Consider the following 23,735-nt stretch of genomic DNA (forward strand, 5'->3'; position numbering starts at 1 on the left):
ATTGAAGACGTCAAGCTAACCTTAAGGATCATGTGATGACACTGAAAAGGTTAATCACTGGATTCAAGGTCAAAGTGGGTTAGGTAGTGTGTCTGTAACGATTCTACCTGTTCTAGACTAGTCACAGCATTACCACTATTATGATGTAGTAAAAACATTTTGTGGTAAATGTCCATTGTCAATGGTCGGATCACGTGAACTTTACGATATTTTGTTTTGTTTTTACTTGCTATTGTCATGCGCTCATTTCAAGTTAAACAGACCTACTACATTCTCATCAGAAAAAGAATTTAGTGGGCAACAGGTTCTTTAAAGTACAGAAGTATCGTGTTCTAAGGAAACAAAATATAATCCTAGTGAAATTTCTTAAGATGAGAGACATTATTCGTTAGACATCTCTTTGTGTACTCTGTGTGTGTGTGTGTGTGTGTGTGTGTGTGTGTGTGTGTGTGTGTGTGTTGAACTTAGAAACGATGGAGAGGCTTCGTCCCGCCGTTGCCTTCAGTGGTTCTCAACCCCACAACACCCAACAGGCCACAGCAGTCCACCCAACTCACCGCCACTCCACACCGAACCCAGGGTTATTGCGCGATTCGACCCTTAGAAACTCCCCCTCCCCCCTTCCCCCGGGAACTTCTCATACCAGACGAGTTTAACCCCAAGGTTTGCTATGGTAGAGTAATTATGGGGTACACGTATATGGAGACAGTGTTTGCACAGCAATCGCCGACATAGTGTAACTGAGGCGGAATAAGGACAACCAGCCCTCATTCGCCGAGGCAGATGGAAAACCGCCTTAAAACCATCCACAGGCTGGCTGGCACACCGGACGTCGACACTAATCCGCCGGGCCGATTCGTGCCGGTAACCGGCACGTCTTCCCGCTTGGGAAGCAGTGCGTTAGACCGCGAGGATAGCCGCACGGGCTAGACATCTTTTAGTCAGAGTAATATTTACGCAGCTGACATCCTACAAGTTATGAAACTAAAGATACGAGTGGAACTGAAACTGTATGTTTAAAGCAGTTGTAACTTCATTATGGTGCTTGAATGAGCATTGCTAAGATGCTATACTATCGAATATACAGGTGTTAAAACTTTTAGGCTTGAGTACTAACGTTACTAGCATTGAAAGCTAATGCGATCATTTTAAAAAATGGAACTCACTGCGTAAATGGTCAGCACGTGTACTTCGGCTGTAAACTGAGTCATTCGATGTAATTTAAACAGAAGTATCATTAATGATACATGAAACGTGGAACTGAGTACGAATACGTAAAATCTTCTCTAGCTGCCAGCCACGTCATATGGTTATACGTTCAAGAGCTTTAGGGCCGCCCCCCTCCCCTCAAGCATTGACTATAAAACGTGTGGCTTATGAGGAGCTGCTCGACTACTTCACTCGATTCCTTTAACCCCCAAAGCCCAGTCATTGCGCCGCCTGTAGTGCTGGTAGCACTTCTTAATTCACAAATTATTTCTTCTGATAATTTCGTGAAACTTTTTACAGCCACTCTCCTCAAGAAAAGAAATGTCGCGGATGGATTTTGTACTCAGGTGACATCCAACAACTTGTCCACTTTCGAAGCCATTGACATCTCCTGACCGACCTATCTTGCTGTTTAGCCCGCAACTCGTGGTCGTGCGGTAGCGTTCTTGCTTCCCACACCCGGGTTCCCGGGTTCGATTCCCGGCGGGGTCAGAGATTTTCTCTGCCTCGTGATGGCTGGGTGTTGTGTGCTGTCCTTAGGTTAGTTAGGTTTAAGTAGTTCTAAGTTCTAGGGGACTGACGACCATAGCTGTTAAGTCCCATAGTGCTCAGAGCCATTTTTTTTTATCTTGCTGTTGCTCCTTCTATACCAGGGCTTCACAACATACGTGCTCGCGGAGCAAGCTGTGAGCAGCAAGGCGCGAGCTTGGAGCAGCGCGAGCACGCTACCCCCACTACCGGACCAGGGCGGAGAGTGGGGAAAGTCACGTGGGGCACACAACAGCTGCCGCCAGTCAATGTAAATCCGCAGCCACTTGCAGGGATATCACTCACGAATTATTACTGCGACAAATGAAACAAATAAAGGAGAATGTACACATGCCACATAATTTTATTAGCTTAGTGTATGCCTCTACATTCGTATTAATTTGTGAACTGTTACACAATAAAAGGTGTCACTGGAGTGTGGGATTCTCGGTTATCTTGTACTTTTTGCCCTTTAAAATTGCGTCTATGTTCGGAGTAATTGTTCTTGTGCATTTTAGGCGCAGCGTGCAGTTTAAATTTCGATCAGACAATGCGTTTCTCAGGCGCGTCTTGTTACATTTCATTGCAGAGAACAGTTGTTCACAAACATACGTGGAACCGAACATTGATATTATTGTAGCCGCCAGTTTGTGCAAACGAGGATATCTATCCTGAGGGAAGTGTCTGTAGAATTCCAAAATGTTTTCCTTGTTCTGAAATTTGTCTCTGTATTCTCTGTCACACTGCAGATCAATAATTTCTTGCTGCGGCTCAGGACGAATCTCTTAAATATTCGCTGAATATGGAGAGAACAGATCAAAATCACTGTCTAGTGCTGTCAGATCTTGAAAGGGCTGATCAACTAAACTATGTGAATAACGTTCACAGTCTTTGTGAACATCTTACATGGATGATAATTTAGGAAAATGAGCTAGGTTTCCTGTTTCCAGCTGACTCACCCAAAGTGTCAATTTCATTTTAAAAGCTCGTATTCGATCTATGAAATGAGTAATTAGCAGATCTTTACCTTGTAGTAAAATGTTCAAAGCATTCAGATGGCTAGTTAAATCTGCTAAGAACGCAAGATCACATTCAAACGTGCGCGCGCATTTCCCCTCCCTCCCCTCTCTCCCCTCCCTCCCCTCCCTCCCTACTCCGCGACCGTGCACCTGCTCGCGAGCACGTGCCTGAGCAGACGTGAGTACTCGCGCTCAAAACTGGCCAGTTGTTAAGCGCTGTTCTATACTGACAACACAATACAGCCCGCATCCTATTATACTGGCAGGCCCGTCTATTGTGACATCAGGTGATCAATCCACATTACATAGGGGTGTCCGTCTACTTTTCATCAGATAGTATACAGCCCGGAAGCTCGTCACGATTTGTTCAGTCACACTGCTGCGAGACCGTGCATTGATACACGGAACGAAGTATGTAGTGAGATACGAAGCTGCAACTGGCCTGTGGTCGCCGTCAGGGGAGAGCTGCCGCAGGGCGAGCGGCGGGTGGCCGCGGTCCCGCGCCTGGAGCAGGTCTCGGAGCCTGCGCAGCGCGTCGTCGCCCTCGTACAGCAGCGCGTACGATCTCCAGCCCAGCGCCCTCACCACATCGGCCAGCGCCTGTCCCAGAAACACACACAAGCTTGTTACCACTGGGCATTTATCAGAATTAATCAGTTTCAAAAAGACTCATTCGATTTCACAAGAATGTCTTCTAGGTGGATGAAGATAGAAACTGGGGTTCCCAGCATGAGATTTCACTCTGCAGCGGAGTGTGCGCTGATATGAAACTTCCTGGCAATTTAAAACTGTGTGCTGGACCGAGACTCGGACTTGGGACCTTTGCCTTTCGCGGGCAAGTGCTCTAAAGTTTGGAAGGTAGGATACGAGGTACTAGCAGAAGTAAAGCTGTGAGGACGGAGCGTGAGTCGTGCTTGGGTAGCTCAGTTGGTAGAGCACTTGCCCGCGAAAGGCAAAGGTCCCGAATTCGAGTCTTGGTAAGGCACACAGTTTTAATCTGCCAGGAAGTTTCAAACTGGTGTTCATTTTAATTTATACATAAACTAAAAAAAGTAAAGGAAAGAACCGTGAGATTCCAAAAGTGTATATGTTTCACATGAATACACGTACAAGTTTAGGATACTTTTTACTATTATTAACTGACAGTTACTTTCAAAGTTTCACTTTAGCTTTCACAGATATTCAGTGTGCCCTTATCCGGATGCACGACAAAAATCCAGACAATATGAATCTCGTCTCATATTTTTGCCAACATGCCTGTTACTGCTATTGCAATGTGGTGTCGCAGTTTGCCCAAACTTAGTCGAAGAGTAGGCATGTGAAGTCTTTTGCACACCCTCATCACAACAGAACGTCACACGCCGTGTGATCGGACGAACGTGGAGGCCAATGGTGATATGCGAGATTCATAATGCAACTTACAGCCGATCAATCATGAGGCAGTTGACTGTTATGAAATATTATTACAATCTTCGGCATGCTGTCGTAGTTGTGGAAAAATCCATATCGCTAACATATCCAGGTACATTGTTCCAATAACAGTATTTTCTGCAAAAGTAGCCGGCCGAAGTGGCCGAGCTGTTCTAGGCGCTTCAGTCTGGAACCGCGCGACCGCTACGGTCGCAGATTCGAATCCTGCCTCCGGCATGGATGTGTGTGATGTCCTTAGGTCAGTTAGGTTCAAGTAGTTCTAAGTTCTAGGGGACTGATGACCTCAGATGTTAAGTCCCATAGTGCTCAGAGCTATTTTGAACCGCAAAAGTAGACGTGTGGTAAATATTTTTGTAGCGTAGTGACTTTATCTAGGGGGAAACACACGTGGCAAGGCCACTGCATCTGCCCAGACCAGTCATCACTAGAAAGGATGTGAGAGTAATAAAATTAGTCCTTTAATTCTGATCACAGATTCGAACTCCAAATAAAATTTTGAGGATACTGGTACCTAACTCAGACCATTCGATTAATTAATTAACAGTTCCTCAAATTTGATTATTGAATTGATGCTACCAAATTAATTTTTCCACGTCCACACACACTATGGAGGTATTGTCTACATAGAGGACTGTCGGGTGGAGGGGGTCAAACAAATTTGACATTCCTCGTTTAATTAATATAGAAAACGCCCAAGATCGGGAAATCTGCCTTGGTTTTCTGGCCGTTAATTCGAATCGTCGTGAAGCCACGCGGTGGTGGATGCACCGATAGTTCTCCCACGTTCTGAGAGCTCACGCCAGTACAGGTCACCCAACTTGAGGGCCAGAACTCACCCACTCCACGCAGCCAGTATAGCAGCAACGGTTGCACCTCTCACCCCTGTTAATAGGTTCCAAGGAGCTTTTCGTGTATCGCGTAAACGCACCGTAGCTCGTTGACCGAAAATTTAAATAAGCTGCGGAGTAACTCTCCACGCCCATGCCGCTGCAGTTTTAGAGGTGTCAACATCGCGAGGTTCAGTGTACGACAGTTACCGTCATTTAGTGACTGGTGCTGCCATTAACGTGGAAGCAGCCTAGGTTAGTCATCAAATAACCACTAGTGATGTTTACAGTTACTAAGTGCATCGCAGTTGCAGTGGTTGCGACTGTACTACCGCGCAAGATACTGGCTCTAGAGATCGATAAGTTTAAGATGTTATGGCCGAACCCTGTTACATTGATCGAAAGCGTGACCAATGGTTAGTTTCTTCTGTTATAGTGATACCGTTATTTCATTTCTGTGCTCTCTCCGCGGACTGGTTATTATTCTGAATACGATTCTGTTGTGTGAACTTATGTACTTTCAACTTGTCCTACAGCAAGTAAGTCTATTGCTCGCCAGCGGTTACATTCTGTGAGTGATAATTTACGAAAACTAGTGACAGGGCTACCTCTCATGTACGTGTTCATTTTGATTGTATGATTTTCCAGATTATCCCGACTTTCATTGTGTGAAGCTTCCTAATAGCCCTTATGTAAACCAGTTCCTTACTAGGCGATGAAACACCCGTTGTAAGGAATGAAGTCCGACAACTGGGACAGAAGATCCGCAGTTGAGTGATCTGCTAGTGAATAATGTTAGTTGGTGCTTCTTCGCTAATCTGCTACAGTTAGATCCACCAACACACAAAGGCTACATTTTCTCTCGCGAATCGACGGAAAACAGACGAAACTCTAGGGAGCCGGTCTCGTTCTCGACTACGTTACGTTGCTGCAACTGTGTGTTTCTCATGTTATTGCGGTCCACTTTACCACCTAAATGGAAGGTAATCTCATCAGTGAAAATCAAACACGAAAAGAGATTACTACCTTCTTCCAGAATGATTTCACTAAGTTTCACACGTTGCTGTTTACCACAATAACAAAGGACTTGTAGCAACTAATCCTCTATGGCAGGGCTGGCCAAACGCTGCACAGTGTGCAGACTTGCGGAAGTGCTGCACATGTGCGCACGTGTGCGACAGCGAGCGACAGCGACATCTGTTATTAGACATGTGTCCTAAATGAACGGCGGCGGCTCCACCTCCCTGTTTATGTGGTACACGCAAGAGCTTGTTTGTGAAAGGTTTTTCTCGCTGATGAAATTGAATAAATCAAGTTTTCGCTCAAGCATAAGTGATGAAAAGCTTCGCAACTGCTTGCGTTTGTCAATGAGCCGTGCTTTTGCGCCAGATTTTAACTATATCATTTCTCATGACGAGTGATAAACGTGTTTGGATTTATTCCTTTCATAATTAAAAATTATTATTTACTAAGTGTGCATTATTGCCTCATTCTGCTCCATGTTACATTATTATCAGGAAAATTGGTCATTAAACCGATTGTTCCAATGTATACTTACATTTAGGGGTTTTTATTAATGTGAGAAGGGCTACGCTCAGCTGAAGTCGATAAAACATAACATTCATCTAATTGTCGGTTATTATGGAGATTTCAGACGGAACTGATGAAAGATACAGCAATAATGGTATTGAAATAACAGGTGATTATCGAGATGTCTGCAGTTATCATTTTGTTCAGAGGTCAGTGAGACAGAAATTATGTGGGTGTAACTGAGGGCACCGAGAATTAGTTATAGGAAACCTTGCATTAGTTTAATGTTATTTGAAATCATGAATAAGGTTCGTTGGAAGTCGCTAAGTGCTCTCTTTCTTAAATACTAGTTCAAAAACATTACGCGTATTTACGTGCCGTCAGTCAAGCTGCCTTAATAAAAACCCACGGTTGTTAACTGTATTGCTTGTCTTACTGGGTTAAACTGTTAACATAAAAGTAGACGTCTCAATGAGCAGACTGTGACAGTAATGTTTAATACGCGAAATACCTTCCCATGGTTGGCTTGCAAACTGTGGAAAGATCACTAGAATTCGCCGGTACAGAGTATCCCAGCAAGTGGATAAAGAGAGATCTATGCGTAGAAACATGCACTACATGAACGCTGACGGCTGCGGCGTGCACGCTGTGACCCGAAAGTTGCACATGTGCAGGAGCACCGCACGCGTGCAGAATTTCTGGCCGGCCCTGCTCTATGGTTTGACTAAAGTCATCGCATAGCACGCCATAGAGGCACATCATGAATTGCAAAACTTTGTCTGACACGATCAGCAGATATTTGTGCACTGCATGTAAACCTCACTTCACTGCGCTCAACGTCTGGAACGAGCAGACTGGGGCGACCTCATGACTTCCCCTTAAATTAACAACTTGAAACTGCACTTGTCATCGTCGAATCCTGTGAGCTGTAGAAGGCTGAGTGCCGTACTCACGACTATACCCACGCTGCGCAGGTTAAACTGAAATTCACCAATTCAAACGGATACGCGAAACGCCTGTTGTCGCTGGGTTATCGCCATACCGGCTCGTCGCACATTGGATAATTAACAAGCAAGCGATCAAAATCCACCCATAACAGCAACCAACTGCACCGGTTACCTAACACTAGAGTCAAGGTAAACTTTTCATTTCTAAGTGCAAGTAAAATTTAACCAGAGTTCCTGTTTCCATTCATATAGAAGGTATAGTATTTTGAAATCGGATGAATCTTCTTTAAACAAACTGTACAATATAATTCCTGAGGTGAAATGTAAAATGAACGAAACATTCCGATCTGTAGCACTGTTGGACTGAAGTTAAGTACCAAAGTCTCTGTCTGTGTCTGAGAGGACCACAAGGCACCCGGAAACACACATGGAAAAGTTGGAGAGAGCCGGAACACATCTTGCTGCAGGTGCTGTCTATTAATCCATTGTGCAAGGTGGGGACACGAAAACAGGCTGGCAAAATACACGGTACCGTCATATTAATGTGACTATAGCCAGTCTTCAACGTGAGCTTGCAATAACCACTCACAAACGGTAGGTGGCAGCACACTAGCAGTGAAGGATATATATGGGTTGGATAAAAATTATTGGCAACACTGCCGTAACATGAAGGATATGCGTCACATGGCATGTCTGCTGTCTGTAGCTGAAGAGGTGGTCAGTTGAAGTGGTCCACTGAGCAGCGACGGCTGCGTTTGAGTCAGTCGCTGTGTGTACCGTCTGGAAGTGCGAGAGGCCAGTTCAAGCGCCCTAACAGCGTGTTAAGGAAACACGAACAACGCCCCTGGACGAAGGTTGAAGTGGCCTCTGGTCGGAGGGCTCAACAATGTTTCCCTCTGGCACTGCATCCCATCATCCTTCATAACAATGCACTATGCCACCCGGCGAATCCCGTGCAGGAGTTCCGGCATGGGTGGGCGTGACAGATACTGGAACATGCACCGTATTCACCCGATACGCGTCCGTGCGATTACGACCTGCTCGCCAAAATGAAGGACCCTCTTCGTGGCACGCGCTACAACAGATGACAAGACATCATCTGTGCCATAGGGCGGTCCTTATGAGACATCGATTGAGATGGATTCGCTGACGGTGTACGACGCCTTCCATCTGTGCGGGAGAAGGAGATCGAGATGGGGGCGATTATATTGAGGGCATTTAATCTACATCTACATCTAGATACATACTCCGCAATCCACCATACGGTGCGTGGCGGAGGGTATATCGTACCACAACTAGCATCTTCTCTCCCTGTTCCACTCCCAAACAGAACGAGGGAAAAATGACTGCCTATATGCCTCTGTACGAGCCCTAATCTCTCTTATCTTATCTTTGTGGTCTTTCCGCGAAATGTAAGTTGGCGGCAGTAAAATTGTACTACAGTCAGCCTCAAATGCTGGTTCTCTAAATTTACTGAGTAGCGATTCACGAAAAGAACGCCTCCTTTCCTCTAGAGACTCCCACCCGAGTTCCTGAAGCATTTCCGTAACACTCGCGTGATGATCAAACCTACTAGTAACAAATCTAACAGCCCGCCTCTGAATTGCTTCTATGTCCTCCCTCAATCCGAGCAATACTCAAGAATAGGTCGTATTAGTGTTTTACAAGCGGTCTCCTTTACAGATGAACCACATCTTCCCAAAATTCTGCCAATGAACCGAAGACGACTATCCGCCTTCCCCACAATTTCCATTGCATGCTTGTTCCACTTCATATCGCTCTGCAATGTTACGCCCAAATATTTGATCGACGTTACTGTGTCAAGCGCTACACTACTAATGGAGTATTCAAACATTACAGGGTTCTTTTTCCTATTCATCTACATTAATTTGCATTTATCTATATTTAGAGTTAGCTGCCATTCTTTACACCAATCAAAAATCCTGTCCAAGTCATCTTGTATCCTCCTGTAGTCACTCAACGACGACACCTTCCCGTACACCACAGCATCATCAGCAAACTGCCGCACATTGCTATCCACCCTATCCAAAAGATCATTTATGTAGATAGAAAACAACAGCGGACCTACCACACTTCCCTGGGGCACTCCAGATGATACCCTCACCTCCGATGAACACTCACCATCGAGGACAACGTACTGGGTTCTATTACTTAAGAAGTCTTCGAGACACTCACGTACTTGGGAACCAATCCCATACGCTCGTACCTTAGTTAGGAGTCTGCATTGGGGCACCGAGTCAAACGCTTTCCGGAAGTCAAGGAATATGGCATCCGTCTGATAACCTTTATCCATGGTTCGCAAGATATCATGCGAAAAAAAGGCCAGTTGCGTTTCGCAGGAGCGAACAACGAACGTCTGCCAATAAATTATAGTATGAATTATAACCGTGTTGCCACTAATTTTTACCCAACCCATGTATAAACCGTATCGAGGAGACGCACAAAATATGTCAGTCGTTCTGGTAATGTGGAAAGGGAACGGTTCTTCTGACGACCGAATAGGTCATGATCATCGGCTTGTGGGCCAAGAGTTGAAGAATTTCCTTAACAGTTCCTCGGTAAACTGTTTGCTTGCCGCCGTGGTCAAAGTATATCGTGTATGGCCGAATGACGCTATCCAAAGCCGACACCGAGGCAAATATGGTGCAGCACGGGCCATAGACAACAGGGGTGAGCGAGGGCTGCTGGAATGTGTACAGGGGAATAGACGTGCAACTTTTGAGCAACTGACCGTCCAGATGAACCTAGGGACTACTAAAGCGAACGTTGGTGCATATGAGCCTCCTTACCAGGAGCCAGGTTCATGCACGAAGCCGACTGCTGTTCATCGGCGACAAAGGCAATACCGGAACTGGACGCCCAGTGAATGGGGACAGGTGGCCTTTTCAGATGAATCACGTTTTATGCTTCATCGAACTGAAAGTAAAAACCCTGCAACAATCGTCGGAAGGGTTCAGGCCGGAGGAGTGAGCATTTTGGTCAGGAGAATGTTTTTTTGTCATTCCCTGGATGATTTCGTCATCCTGGAAGGTACGATGGATCATTACAAGTACTTATCTATCCTACCACCAAATGCAGTTTCTTTTTCCTCCACGCAACGGCATCAACCAGCAGGACAGTGTATTGTGTTACACAGATCGCAGTGTGCATGGATGATTCTAGAAGTACCTGGCTACCAAACTCGCCGGATTTAAATCCAGTCGAGAGTCTGTGGGACCACCTCAATCAGGCTGTTCGCGCCATGGATCATCAACGGAGATAACTAGCGTAGCTGCCGATGACACTGGAGTCGGCATAGCTACACATCCCTGTTGGTACCTTCCACAATCCCACTGGCTGTCTTTCTGTACGTGTCACAGAAGTCCGCGCTGCAAGAGGTGGTAATTCAGGCTTTTGACAGATGGTCACTTCAGTGCGACTGGACAGTGTATTTCATACACCTTTATTAAGACAGGAAACCCAAGTTATACCATCCACGCTGTGTGCGGATAATGTAAGTTGGCTTGCCTATCGTAAGCCGCATGAAATATTTTCCTGGTCAGTTTTATATTGTCCTCCCTGTAGATGCGGGTCTGAAGAACCGCAGCTGATCCATATTGTTATACTATCCGTGATAACAATACAATATGGATTGTTGTCACCCGACAAATTGACGACTCAGTGGAAAGTAAAGTTTTACAGATCCAGGAGAAACTGAATGGCAACTTAGGACGACGCAGGAATTCATTGAGAGACGGCCTTTTCTGGATTAACGTTTGGCGTGAAAAAAAGCGTAAAATTACTGCAAGAAGATAGTTACCGAATAATTTAACTGGTAAGATGAAGAAGCTGAGCTATCCAATCCGATGGATGTAAACATCCACAGAAAGTTTTTAAAAACTCTTCAGCGAGGTCCCCCTACAGTGTAGAAGGCTTTGAGTGAGTTTTTAACCTCGCTGCTAGTTTTGATGATGGGCACTTCACTGCTAGGTCTCATGCGAAGCACTTTAACTAGTACCCGGCCGTCCGTCGGTAATTTGATTGTGAGCACAATTACTCTCATTCAGAGTTGCAACCAGTAGATAACTGTCGGAGTCCAGCACGGACTGCAGCCACACACAATGCGCTCACACACAACAAACCACCGCCCAGATGCTGCCTACTGACCCGTGCCACCTGACACCAGTACATCACCAACCGACTGCGACAAATCGCCTGATAATAACAAACACTGAGGCACTCGCGTAAAGTCCTCTTTGCAATGTTCTATTTGCCTCAAAGTAACAACTGAACCTTGGACAGCAGTGGTAAGAGTTTCATTGGCGTAACGGGCAAACTATTACTTAGCAAATGGTAACCGTAATCAATGTAAGAGGGTCCAAAACAGATATTTGTAAAAATAAAACGATTTTAATATATTGTATATACGTTCTTGCACACGACGCATCTAATCCCTTTATTTGATTCTGCAAATACAACATTCAACTGCAGTTACTTATTGATTAATAAATATATTCAACGTTAATTAACTTCAAACGTAGAGTCCTAACAGACCTACCATTATATAATTGTAGTCAAACATAGGCCTACGCAAACGCATCACACATGAAATATATGTGAGGCGAGGCTAAAGCTGTGTCCTGAAACGATGGGGCGTTCATTACCTCGCCAGTGTGTTTGATATGTAAAATATACACGATAGGCTATCAGTAGAGTGCTGAAACATACTGACTAAAGGCGGGTAACCAAGCTAAACTCCCGAGGCTCACTGGATTATACATAAATAACAAGCTCCGTCTCAAAACCTGGCAACTGGATACCGGGTAAACCGAGCGGTTCTAGGCGCTTCAGTCTGGAACCGCGGGACCGCTACGGTCGCAGGTTCGAATCCTGCCTCGGGCATGGATGTTCGTGGTGTCCTTAGGTTAGTTAGATTTAAGTAGTTCTAAGTTCTAGTGGACTGATGTCCTCAGATGTTACGTCCCATATTGCTCAGAGCCATTTGAACCATTTTGAACCATACCTGGTAAAGAGAGTGAGGAGATTGAAGAAAGGGACTAATAGAACGCTTCGTGTGCTTTTCGAGACTTTCCCGAAGTAATAAATGCTTCAGTGGTTCACAGGTGTCGCGTCGGATAATGTTGTAAAGGCTGCACAATATTTAACGACACAGCTGATCGTCGTCTTCAGGTGCTTACTGACGTGTTGCTGCGTCTATATATGCGCTGCATCGCTAGAAAAGCTCAGGCGCCAAGGCGTCGGGATATAATGTTATCGTAGAATCATTGAGGACGTCGACATCCATAGCCCCCTTCGGGAGAAACGAGCCACGGTCTTCGCATGCGCGACGCGGGAAAAGCGCGCCCTCAAATCACGGTCCAGCGCGCGAGCAGGAACTGCTGGCGTCCAGCTTAAAGTGCCCGGACTCCGATTCCCCATCATGGTCGACTCGTTGTATTCGTAGGTCTGCGGCCAGCCATGCCTTAGCAACACCAATGCTGGTTCTCGTGTCTTGATAAGTATAAATCCCGTGTCTCCATTAACCAGGTCGTCATTTGTATGTATTGCGACTGCTTGTTTGATGATGGAGTCCCAGTGCGTGAAGGCAGGAGAGAGGATTTTTGTATCTCCGTAGTTGAAACTACACTCCTGGAAATGGAAAAAAGAACACATTGATACCGGTGTGTCAGACCCACCATACTTGCTCCGGACACTGCGAGAGGGCTGTACAAGCAATGATCACACGCACGGCACAGCGGACACACCAGGAACCGCGGTGTTGGCCGTCGAATGGCGCTAGCTGCGCAGCATTTGTGCACCGCCGCCGTCAGTGTCAGCCAGTTTGCCGTGGCATACGGAGCTCCATCGCAGTCTTTAACACTGGTAGCATGCCGCGACAGCGTGGACGTGAACCGTATGTGCAGTTGACGAACTTGAGCGAGGGCGTATAGTGGGCATGCGGGAGGCCGGGTGGACGTACCGCCGAATTGCTCAACACGTGGGGCGTGAGGTCTCCACAGTACATCGATGTTGTCGCCAGTGGTCGGCGGAAGGTGCACGTGCCCGTCGACCTGGGACCGGACCGCAGCGACGCACGGATGCACGCCAAGACCGTAGGATCCTACGCAGTGCCGTAGCGGACCGCACCGCCACTTCCCAGCAAATTAGGGACACTGTTGCTCCTGGGGTATCGGCGAGGACCATTCGCAACCGTCTCCATGAAGCTGGGCTACGGTCCCGCACACCGTTAGGCCGTCTTCCGCTCACGCCCCAACATCGTTCAGCCCGCCTCCAGTGGTGTCGCGACAGGCGTGAATTGAGGGACGAATGGAGACGTGTCGTCTTCAGCGATGAGAGTCGCTTCTGCCTTGGTGCCAATGATGGTCGTATGCGTGTTTGGCGCCGTGCAGGTGAGCGCCACAATCAGGACTGCATACGACCGAGGCACACAGAGCCAACACCCGGCATCATGGTGTGTGGAGCCATCTCCTACACTGGCCGTACACCACTGGTGATCGTCGAGGGGACACTGAATAGTGCACGGTACATCCAAACCGTCATCGAACCCATCGTTCTACCATTCCTAGACCGGCAAGGGAACTTGCTGTTCCAACAGGACAATGCACGTCCGCATGTATCCCGTGCCACCCAACGTGCTCTAGAAGGTGTAAGTCAACTACCCTGGCCAGCAAGATCTCCGGATCTGTCCCCCATTGAGCATGTTTGGGACTGGATGAAGCGTCGTCTCACGTGGTCTGCACGTCCAGCACGAACGCTGGTCCAACTGAGGCGCCAGGTGGAAATGGCATGGCAAGCCGTTCCACAGGACTACATCCAGCATCTCTACGATCGTCTCCATGGGAGAATAGCAGCCTGCATTGCTGCGAAAGGTGGATATACACTGTACTAGTGCCGACATTGTGCATGCTCTGTTGCCTGTGTCTATGTGCCTGTGGTTCTGTCAGTGTGATCATGTGATTTATCTGACCCCAGGAATGTGTCAATAAAGTTTCCCCTTCCTGGGACAATGAATTCACGGTGTTCTTATTTCAATTTCCAGGAGTGAGGACAGTGTACAGCAACAGTAGACTTCTCTGACTGATCTAATCTGGTGTGACGTCTTATGTTCAACGCATCTGTCTTTAACAGTGCGACACGTCTGGCTACAGAATTTCATATATCCCTGGCCTCGTTAGACATAGGTTGTCTTTAACAGAACCCAAAATCCCTTGCAGTCGCACTGGAGGGTGGAACATGTTTCTTCAATATCAAGTCGATCTTAAAGGACAACCACCTGCATGGGGCAAAAAAACCATCCTCGTAGGATCCTACGTTTCTTCTACCTGTTCATGAGGTTTGATGCGTGCAGGTTGAAAGACATCTCGAATCTGCTTATCTGAGAACCCTTTCTGTAGAAAAACAAAGATGCCTAAGCGCTACTGATAAGTTCTTTGAATCTGAGATAACTCTAGCCCTACGGAAGAGAGTCCGTAATACAACACTACCTTGAGATGGATGACGGTAGGTCGTAGATACGGATCAGTGTGAGTTGGTTTGAGGAACATACTGTGACTCAAGAAACCGCAATCTTTTCAGCGGGCCAAGACAACCTAGGTCTAAGGAGACCAGGGATATACAAAAATACCGTGCCAGTGTGGGTAGGTCATACATTGGGCAGACGTATCGCACTGTTAACGTAGATGCACTGAACATAGACATCACACCTGACACGTGACATAGCACGAATTATGAAGAGACAAACATCCCTACGCACACCTCCAAGCACTAGGACTCCATCATCAAAGAAGCAGTCGAAATACGTATAAGTGACGGCCTGATTCATAGAGACACGGGATTTCAACTTATCAAGACATGGGAACCAGCACTGGCAGACCAACGAATCCAACGCGTTAACAGAGACAGGGAATCGGAGCCCTCACATTTAAACTGGGAGCCAACACTCTTCCCGCGCGCGCGCGCTAGGTCATGCTTTTCCAGCGTCGCGCATGAGAAGACCGTGGCCCGTTTCTCCAGTAGGGAGCTCTGGATGTCGACGGCCTCGATGGTTCGTCTATGATAACGTTATACCGCACACCTTGGCGCTTGCGCTTTTCTCGCGATGCAGTGCATATACCGGAAAGCCGCTGCAGCAACACGTCATCAGCCAGGTTGGATCCCGGAAGCACTTACTGCTTGGAGCATTTACGAGACACTAAGCAGAAAAACTGTCGTAATGTCGATCTTATGACTAGTGGAAGATGGTTAGGGAGTGACAGGCGAGACATATTTCGATACTAGCCAGAGATTAGGGACGCTGGTAGAGGGAAAACGCAGGTCGATGGCCCCTGTTGAGCTGTGACCAACTCACGGCCGGTAAGCGAAGCTATGTCAGGCACGCAAATAGGGACAACCTCCCACTACCACTACCACCATTAGGAACAATGGAGAACCCAGCCACCAACATCGCTACGCCAGAGACATCGAAGACACACCTACATGAACGAAACACATCGAGGAAGGAGGCAGAAGAGGGGAGAAGACAATGAAGAAAAACGGCATTAGGAGAAATCAGGAGATTTTAACAAGACTTTCTACAGAAAGAAAGCAGTCCAGAAGAAAACAGAAAAGCCAAATCTAACGATGATTCACATTCATATGTAAAAATGGAAGTTCAAGATAACGCCTACGAAGAACAATTCATCAAAGTCTGCCATCAGAGATCTATGCGTCGGAAGATTGCGCAAAGAACACATGAACAGAAAAAAAGGAAAATGAACATCAACTAACAAATACAACGGCTTGGCAACAACCTCTAATGAGCCACTTGCACAACAGGCCACAGAGCCACAAGCCAACGGTGAGAAGAAACAATCAGCAACCCCTTTAGTCATCCATTACGACGCAAACCATACAATACTGAAGAAGTCTATCAAAAACGTGATGGTAGGAAGCCTCAGCGGAATATTCAAAGGAGAAAACATATCATACAATTTTCATAGCATGGAAGACTATCCAATAGGATTCAATTTATGCCAAGACAACAAAATACCGTTCTACACCCACCAGAAATCAGAAAAAAAGGATTTGAAAGTGGTCATCAGATACCGGTCATGACATACAAAAGAAGAAGTAGAAGTCCTGCAAAATCTTCGAAACACAGGTTTTACGGTCCGAGAGTGCACCAACATCACGAGAAGGATCTCAAAACTGGACAACTGGTTCCACAACCTGTATTTACGACTACTCTGCCAAAAAATCAGAGCCTAGATGCCATATAGGACGTCAAATATATAAGTTGCGTAAAATTCACAATAGAAAATTATGTTCTACGAGAGGTTCCTCCTCATTGTACAAATTGCAAAAGATGAACTCATACAAGAAACTACCGCTTGCTCCTAGCAAGATGCGTTAGATGAGGAGGACCCAAAAAAAGTGAAGCTTGTGCTCACCGAAGGACATACCAGCCAAATGGTCAAATTGCAAACAAGATGGTCATCCAGGAAATCGGAAAGGATGCAAGAAAGCCTAGGGAGGCATCCGAACCCACAAGGCACGAACCAACGCTAAACCAAAAACACCAATAGCGACGAAAGAACCACTTATGACAACACAAACCAGCACATCAATAACGAGAGAAACCAAACATCAAGATACATGAAGAAGAAAGCACTCAAGAGGAAAACTGTATTCAAGCGTGCTGAGCAAGAGGGCAGAGGAGACGACAGGAAACTAGGACAACAAAAAAATGGTTCAAATGGCTCTGAGCACTATGGGACTTAACAACTGGCTGGTTCAACTGGCTCTGAGCACTATGGGACTTAACATCTATGGTCATCAGTCCCCTAGAACTTAGAACTACTTAAACCTAAGTAACCTAAGGACATCACACACATCCATGCCCGAGGCAGGATTCGAACCTGCGACCGTAGCGGTCACGCGGTTCCAGACTGAAGCGCCTAGAACCGCACGGCCACACCGGCCGGCTAGGACAACAACACAGAAAAACTAGAAGTTGGTGAAGCTCTATCAGAGATCGCCAAACTGTTAAACTCCCTAAAAAGCGGCAACTTATTCCAAAAATTGATTAAATTGGGGAGGAAGCAGAGGAAACCACTCGACACGATTACTAAGTGATACTTAGTCGAAGAACTGATGCACGTCGTTGACTAAAACTATCACACACCATGGTAAGAAGATGCACGAAGGATTTAAAATTCCGCATCTGGAATGAAAATATAGTTTGAAACAAGAAAGTACTTTGTCTCGTCTCACAATACTGGCACTCTATTATTAACAGAAACACATCACTGCATGTCTGAAACCTTCCGAGTATGGAATATGAACATGTTATTGAACAGACAGGTTAGAAGAGAAGGTGGGACGGCACTATTCCTCCGCAACAACATCACGCATCGGGAAAAAAGACTGGACCATTACAACAACTTGGGGTAACGACAGTAACCATCTGAGCAACAACAGGACAAGTAACGTTGGTAGCGGCTTATGTAAGACCAAATTCCCACCTAATACCTGAAGATCTACAGACGATATTTCACAGTTTGGACAAAGTACTTCTCGGTGGCGACCTCAACGCAAAACACCTGATATGACACTCTGCCAGAACAAATCCGAATGGGGAACAGCTGTTGAACCTACCTACAGCCCCATACAAACTGATTATCCAGCTGATGTATTGGACGTAGCGATACTCAAGAGGGAACTACAGGGTGAAGATAGACACTCCATTGGCGTTGCGCTCAGCGACGGAAAGGACTTCGACGAATAAAATGAGGGCTTATCAGGTCAAAGTAGCATAAAGCAGCCAACCACTAGTAGGGGCGACAGTTATTATGGACCAGGCATCGATGATATCCCGTAAATTTTAAGCTTTGTCCCTTTTTTATGCGATAAATGCTTGTCAAGCTTTGAACGCGTTTCTCTGAAAACCATGTTTTTAGACGTGGTTGTCGTCTCCTAAGCTACAATTTTCATCCTATTTCAATGATTTTTTGCGTCTCTTGAAGCAAACTGAATTCCCTTCAGTTCATCGTAGCCGATTTTTTTATGTTGATATTTAGTAATTTTTACTGAAAAAATGAGGGGTCCAAAAAACGGCCATTTTTCAAATATTTATAATTTCTCTTTTTTTTTTTGCATATCCTTACGATGAACTAAAATTACGTTTGTAAGGATCATGGTGATAAGTTACTTTCATGTTTCAGATAACCCCTTATTAATATTTTTCAATAAAAAGTACAAATAAAAACTTCAATGTTTGCTTTACTCGTTGCAGTAAACCCAGTTTGTCTACTACATTCCAGTACGCAGAAAAGAATTCTGAATGTGCGCCGTATTTACGTACGTCACTCTGTCGTTCCCCGTTAAGGGCATAGACGGTGACCCCGAACTGTCGACGGCGGTGAACCTTACTTCTGATCACCACCCAGTAATTAGATAATTCCAAAGAGCTATAAAACACCCACAGCGTTGGAAGACAACTGATACTAATTGGAAGTTTCGGTAGATGTATGAACAACAATGGCAGACCAACTTTAAAAATCGCAACTAAGGAAGACGTAGATACAAATAATGGCTACATTACCAAAAAGATAATAAAGACAACCAAGGAGGCCAGTACTACGATTACACGCTACAAGAGGCTTTACTTTCATTATTACAGGAACTCAAGTACCAGAAAAATTGAACCAGGAAGAGGTGGCAACCATTTCTAGCCCCCAACAACAGTCGGAATTTAAATATATTGCGTTGTGAACTACGGAAGTGACTGCTGGTATGTGTTACCTGACACCACCTTTGTAAAAGATTGCCAAAACCACTTCTGACAAGGAGGCCTACATAACTGTTTAAACCATCTTTAGCGATAATCTGTGGTCATTTATCGTGAGCGCACATGCGTGAAAATAGTGGCTTATTTATTTAGGGGAAACCTTTATTTGTAATTATTGTGAATGAGCTGAGTGTGACAGAAAGTGTACAACATTTATTTATTTACATATTGTTTTAATGCGTTAGTTAAGTCAGGCAAGTGGTCAAATTGAATCAAATTATGTATATTGTGTTTAAACAGAGCCGTGCTTAGCCCAAGAACCTAAAGTACGAAAAAATGGTTCAAAAGGCTCTGACCACTATGGGACTCAACTGCTGTGGTCATAAGTCCCCTAGAACTTAGAACTACTTAAACCTAACTAACCTAAGGACAGCACACAACACCCAGCCATCACGAGGCAGAGAAAATCCCTGACCCCGCCGGGAATCGAACCCGGGAACCCGGGCGTGGGAAGCGAGAACGCTACCGCACGACCACGAGATGCGGGCCTAAAGTACGAGTAACCACATTTAAAGACACAACGGGTTTGCTCGTACGGGATTCCGTTTCAAAGAGCAAATACTCTAGCAGTAACCGTTAGGTAACGTCGCAAAATAGAAACAGAGAAATGACAGGACAAAGCGTCAAACTATCTGCTACAGACCAGAGATGAGCGGCAACTGATCAGAAGACTGAGAAGGAGAAAAACGTGAAACACCCTCTGGATACTGGAAACGGACTTACAAACGACCCTTTCGACGAAGCACAAGCCTTTGCTAAGACTTCTGAAATTCAAACTCGGCTAATGCAAGAAGACTTCGACATCCACGAAATTGAGTGCAAAATAGCAACCAATCAAGCAGCGCAACAGACAGCCATACGAAAGACTAGAAACGCACTTCTTATAACAACATCCAGCGAAGAGAACACCAAGTTAAAGAATCTTAGGAACAATAGAGGACTTGGGCCGGGTGCAGCAACAAATGAACAATCAAGGAACAACAAAGGAATCCACTCGTTCTATTGACTAGAATTTACAACAGCAGCATGCTCAACTGCTATTTCCCGGAAAAATGGCAGTTGGCACACATCATTCCAATTCCAAAACCAAGTAAAGACTTAACTCAACCTGCCAATCACAGACAGATTAGTTTACTGAACAGTCCTGGAAAAACTTCCGAAATAATCATTGCGGGTAGACTCCAAGACATTTTAATTGAAGATGAGACGATCCGTTTACAGCAATATGAGTTTCAGCGGAAGTTTTCGGCAGAGTACCAAGTACTGAAATTACGGAAAATGTCACGAAGAATTTCAACACGATAACCTCGACCGCTGCGGTTCTTCTAGACGTGGAAAAGGCCTACGATAAGGTCTGGCGTGAGAACGTTTTGCGGAAGACGAGGGATTAAACAACGATCCCAGACAACTACATTGCTCAAAATAATCAGGGGAACATGACTTTAGGTGTCTGCCATACTTCACTGAGCAATAATTGAGGACTGGGTACGTTACCACGTTATACGTTTATCTATAGCAAATTAAATACACAATAATACATCATTAAATCCTCGTTCATTTATATAACATGGACCTGAAATGTCCCACAAGTATCGAAAGCGAAGTGAGAAAAATCATTCATCCCGTCATAATGTGTGCTTTTCATTGAACTTTCAGAGCTTCAGTAATGTATATGTCTTCCGTGAGCGTTTATTCCACCTGACACCTACGTGGCATGCTCCGTGTAAGCTTACGGAGGTCACCCTCTGGTATCCATTTCTACTGTTCAGTGAGAGCCCTAAAGAGTTCTCGGAGATGCTGTGGTGCAATGAACACGTCTCTCAAGCGCATTCCACAAATGTTTGACGGGTATTACGTCGGGAAACACTGTTGCCCATTCCATTACTTCAATTTCCAGGCTTCCCAAGACCTCCCTGGTGACGCCCGCCACACGCGATCTGGCATTGTCGTGCATGGGAAAGAATTCAGGACCACCACCGTACGCAGCAGAGACCACGTGGTCCAACAGGATCTGTTCGATGTACTCCCTGGTGTAAGGCGATCATATACAGCGACAAAAACCACAGTGAAAATCAAAACTGTTTTGTTTGTAGATTTATTTACACCTTCCAGGTACTTCTCTACATAGTCGCCGCTCCGAATTAAACATTTCTTGGAGCGCCATACCAAATTTCCAACACCATCGTCACAGAAGGCAGCCGCCTGTGCTTTCCGATAATTTTCTACGCGGGTCTATAGCGCGTAGCCTGCGTCCAAGTATTGTCATCGTATCCAGCGTTTCATGTGAACAGAGATGATACTCAGGACGAGCCAATTAGGGCTGTGTTGTGGGTGATCGAACACTTCCCATCGAAAAGGCTGCAGGAGCGTCTTCACTGCCCCTGTAGAGTGCGGCTCAGATTTGCCATGAAGAAGGAAGTGCATGGCAGTTGTGTTAGGTGCGCTGCATTCATTGAGGCGTAGCCTCTCAGCGGGCCCTCCTACTTGGCGGGAGACATTGTTATTCTAGGCACCTTTACTCGCTCACAGTGCGCTCGCAACTGAAAAGAGCGTCTTGATGCAATCGATGGGCATACTAGAGAAACTGCTCAAAACGTCTGTGAAAAGCCTCGTCAGATTGTCACAGTGGTTTCCATTTCGCGACCGATCGTTCCTCACTTTCCGAATAGCCCTCGTATTTGGGAGTCACACTGGATGGACACCATTTTTCTTTTGATAGAGAGGGAACTGACGCCACTATTCTGCAATAGGGAGCTCAACATCTTCATAAAAGACAGACTTTACAAGACAACTGTACTATCAAAAATCCTTTGTGGGGGCACAGCATGGGGCCTCGCTAGAAAGATTGAAATACAGTACAACACATCCAAGTATTACAAAATAAATCCTTCGGTGGATATTTAGGGCTTCACGATACATGCGTATCGAGACACTGTATGAGTAGCTCAGTATGGAACCTAGTGTAGTAATTTTCAAACTCAGGTACACAAAAACTCATAAGAAATTAGAATAACTCATATGGAACGTCATATGGAACGTCCGAGAAGCAGGTACTAAGAGAGCAGAACCCTGGCATCAGTGTAGAGTAACCAAGACATTAACTGATAATGAAATTAGAGATGTGACACTAGAAATAATGAAATAAACCCTCGGAGGTGAGACTTAAGGATCTGTGGCCCTTACAAGTCCTCCCCAGGTGCGGCAAATAAAGTAGTGAAAACTAAACCTTAACCTGTTACCCAGAAGAGAAGATCGCTAAAGAAACGATGAGGCTTTAAAAAATAAAAATTTAAAATTTAAAAAACAATAGGTCATTATGCACCTGACGCCCATGTACCAGTGGAGCAGTATGCTCAGTATTTACCAACCTCAGGTAGTGAATAAGAATGGACCACGTCAAAGCCAGTTGAGCAAGACATACTACCTAGCAGGTACATGCGCCTTATCTCGCGTATGTATAGCCTTGCAGAAAAGAGAAAATTCCCGACCCTGTAATCGTAAACTGCAATATTTATAGCAGAGAGCACAAACCAAAATTAGATATAACGATCTGGGCACTTCTCAACCTGGGCGGTAATCGATATCTTTGATAATAGGATTTTGAACCAGTTACTTACTGTACACCGGTACAGTCGTCGTACATGACGTGTGGTTGACAGTGAATGTGGAAGAAGATAAGGGTTTGGTGAAAACAGTAAGAACAGTGACTTATAAAGCTTGCTACAACTTCATCACAGTACGAGATATAATCCAGAATAATTTTAAAAATTTTGCAGATACTGTATATGTAAACTATTAACATAATTTATAAGTTTTGTTTACATTTTTCCTTCGGTTGGTATACAATGCAATTTGGAAGACGTTTCTTCTAGGTTGTTTATCAGACGAACGTATTCATACAGACTAATGCTGAGATACGTAGTATTTGTCAATGATTATCCTGACTAATAAATTCAGAATCATTATTAAACTTTCCAAATGAAACGGAGGCAACTAAGTTAAAGAAAGGCACCCAGCATCAAAGAAATGGCTTACCGATTCTTGAGTATTTCTCATCCATCTGGAACACTTACCAGATCGCGTTAATATAGGAGACAGATAAAATTTAACGAGGAGCAATATGTTTCGTCACTGATTCATTTAGTAATCCTAACAACAAAACAATGCAGCTGTCATCTTGAATATGTGCACCCTAGATTTGTCATTTTGGTTACAAAGTACACAATCTGTGTTTAATTATAAACTCTACAAGTATATGACTACTGAAATACGTTTACAGATATGGATAACTCGAAACGGCCAATTTTGTGGGAGTCTGGAAGTAATTCGCTCTTGTAACACGTGAAACATTATACGCAGATCTGTGGTGGCCACGGGGATGAGATTGTGATTATAG

The sequence above is a fragment of the Schistocerca cancellata genome, chromosome 4 (assembly GCF_023864275.1).
Source record: "Schistocerca cancellata isolate TAMUIC-IGC-003103 chromosome 4, iqSchCanc2.1, whole genome shotgun sequence".
Classification (NCBI taxonomy): domain Eukaryota; kingdom Metazoa; phylum Arthropoda; class Insecta; order Orthoptera; family Acrididae; genus Schistocerca; species Schistocerca cancellata.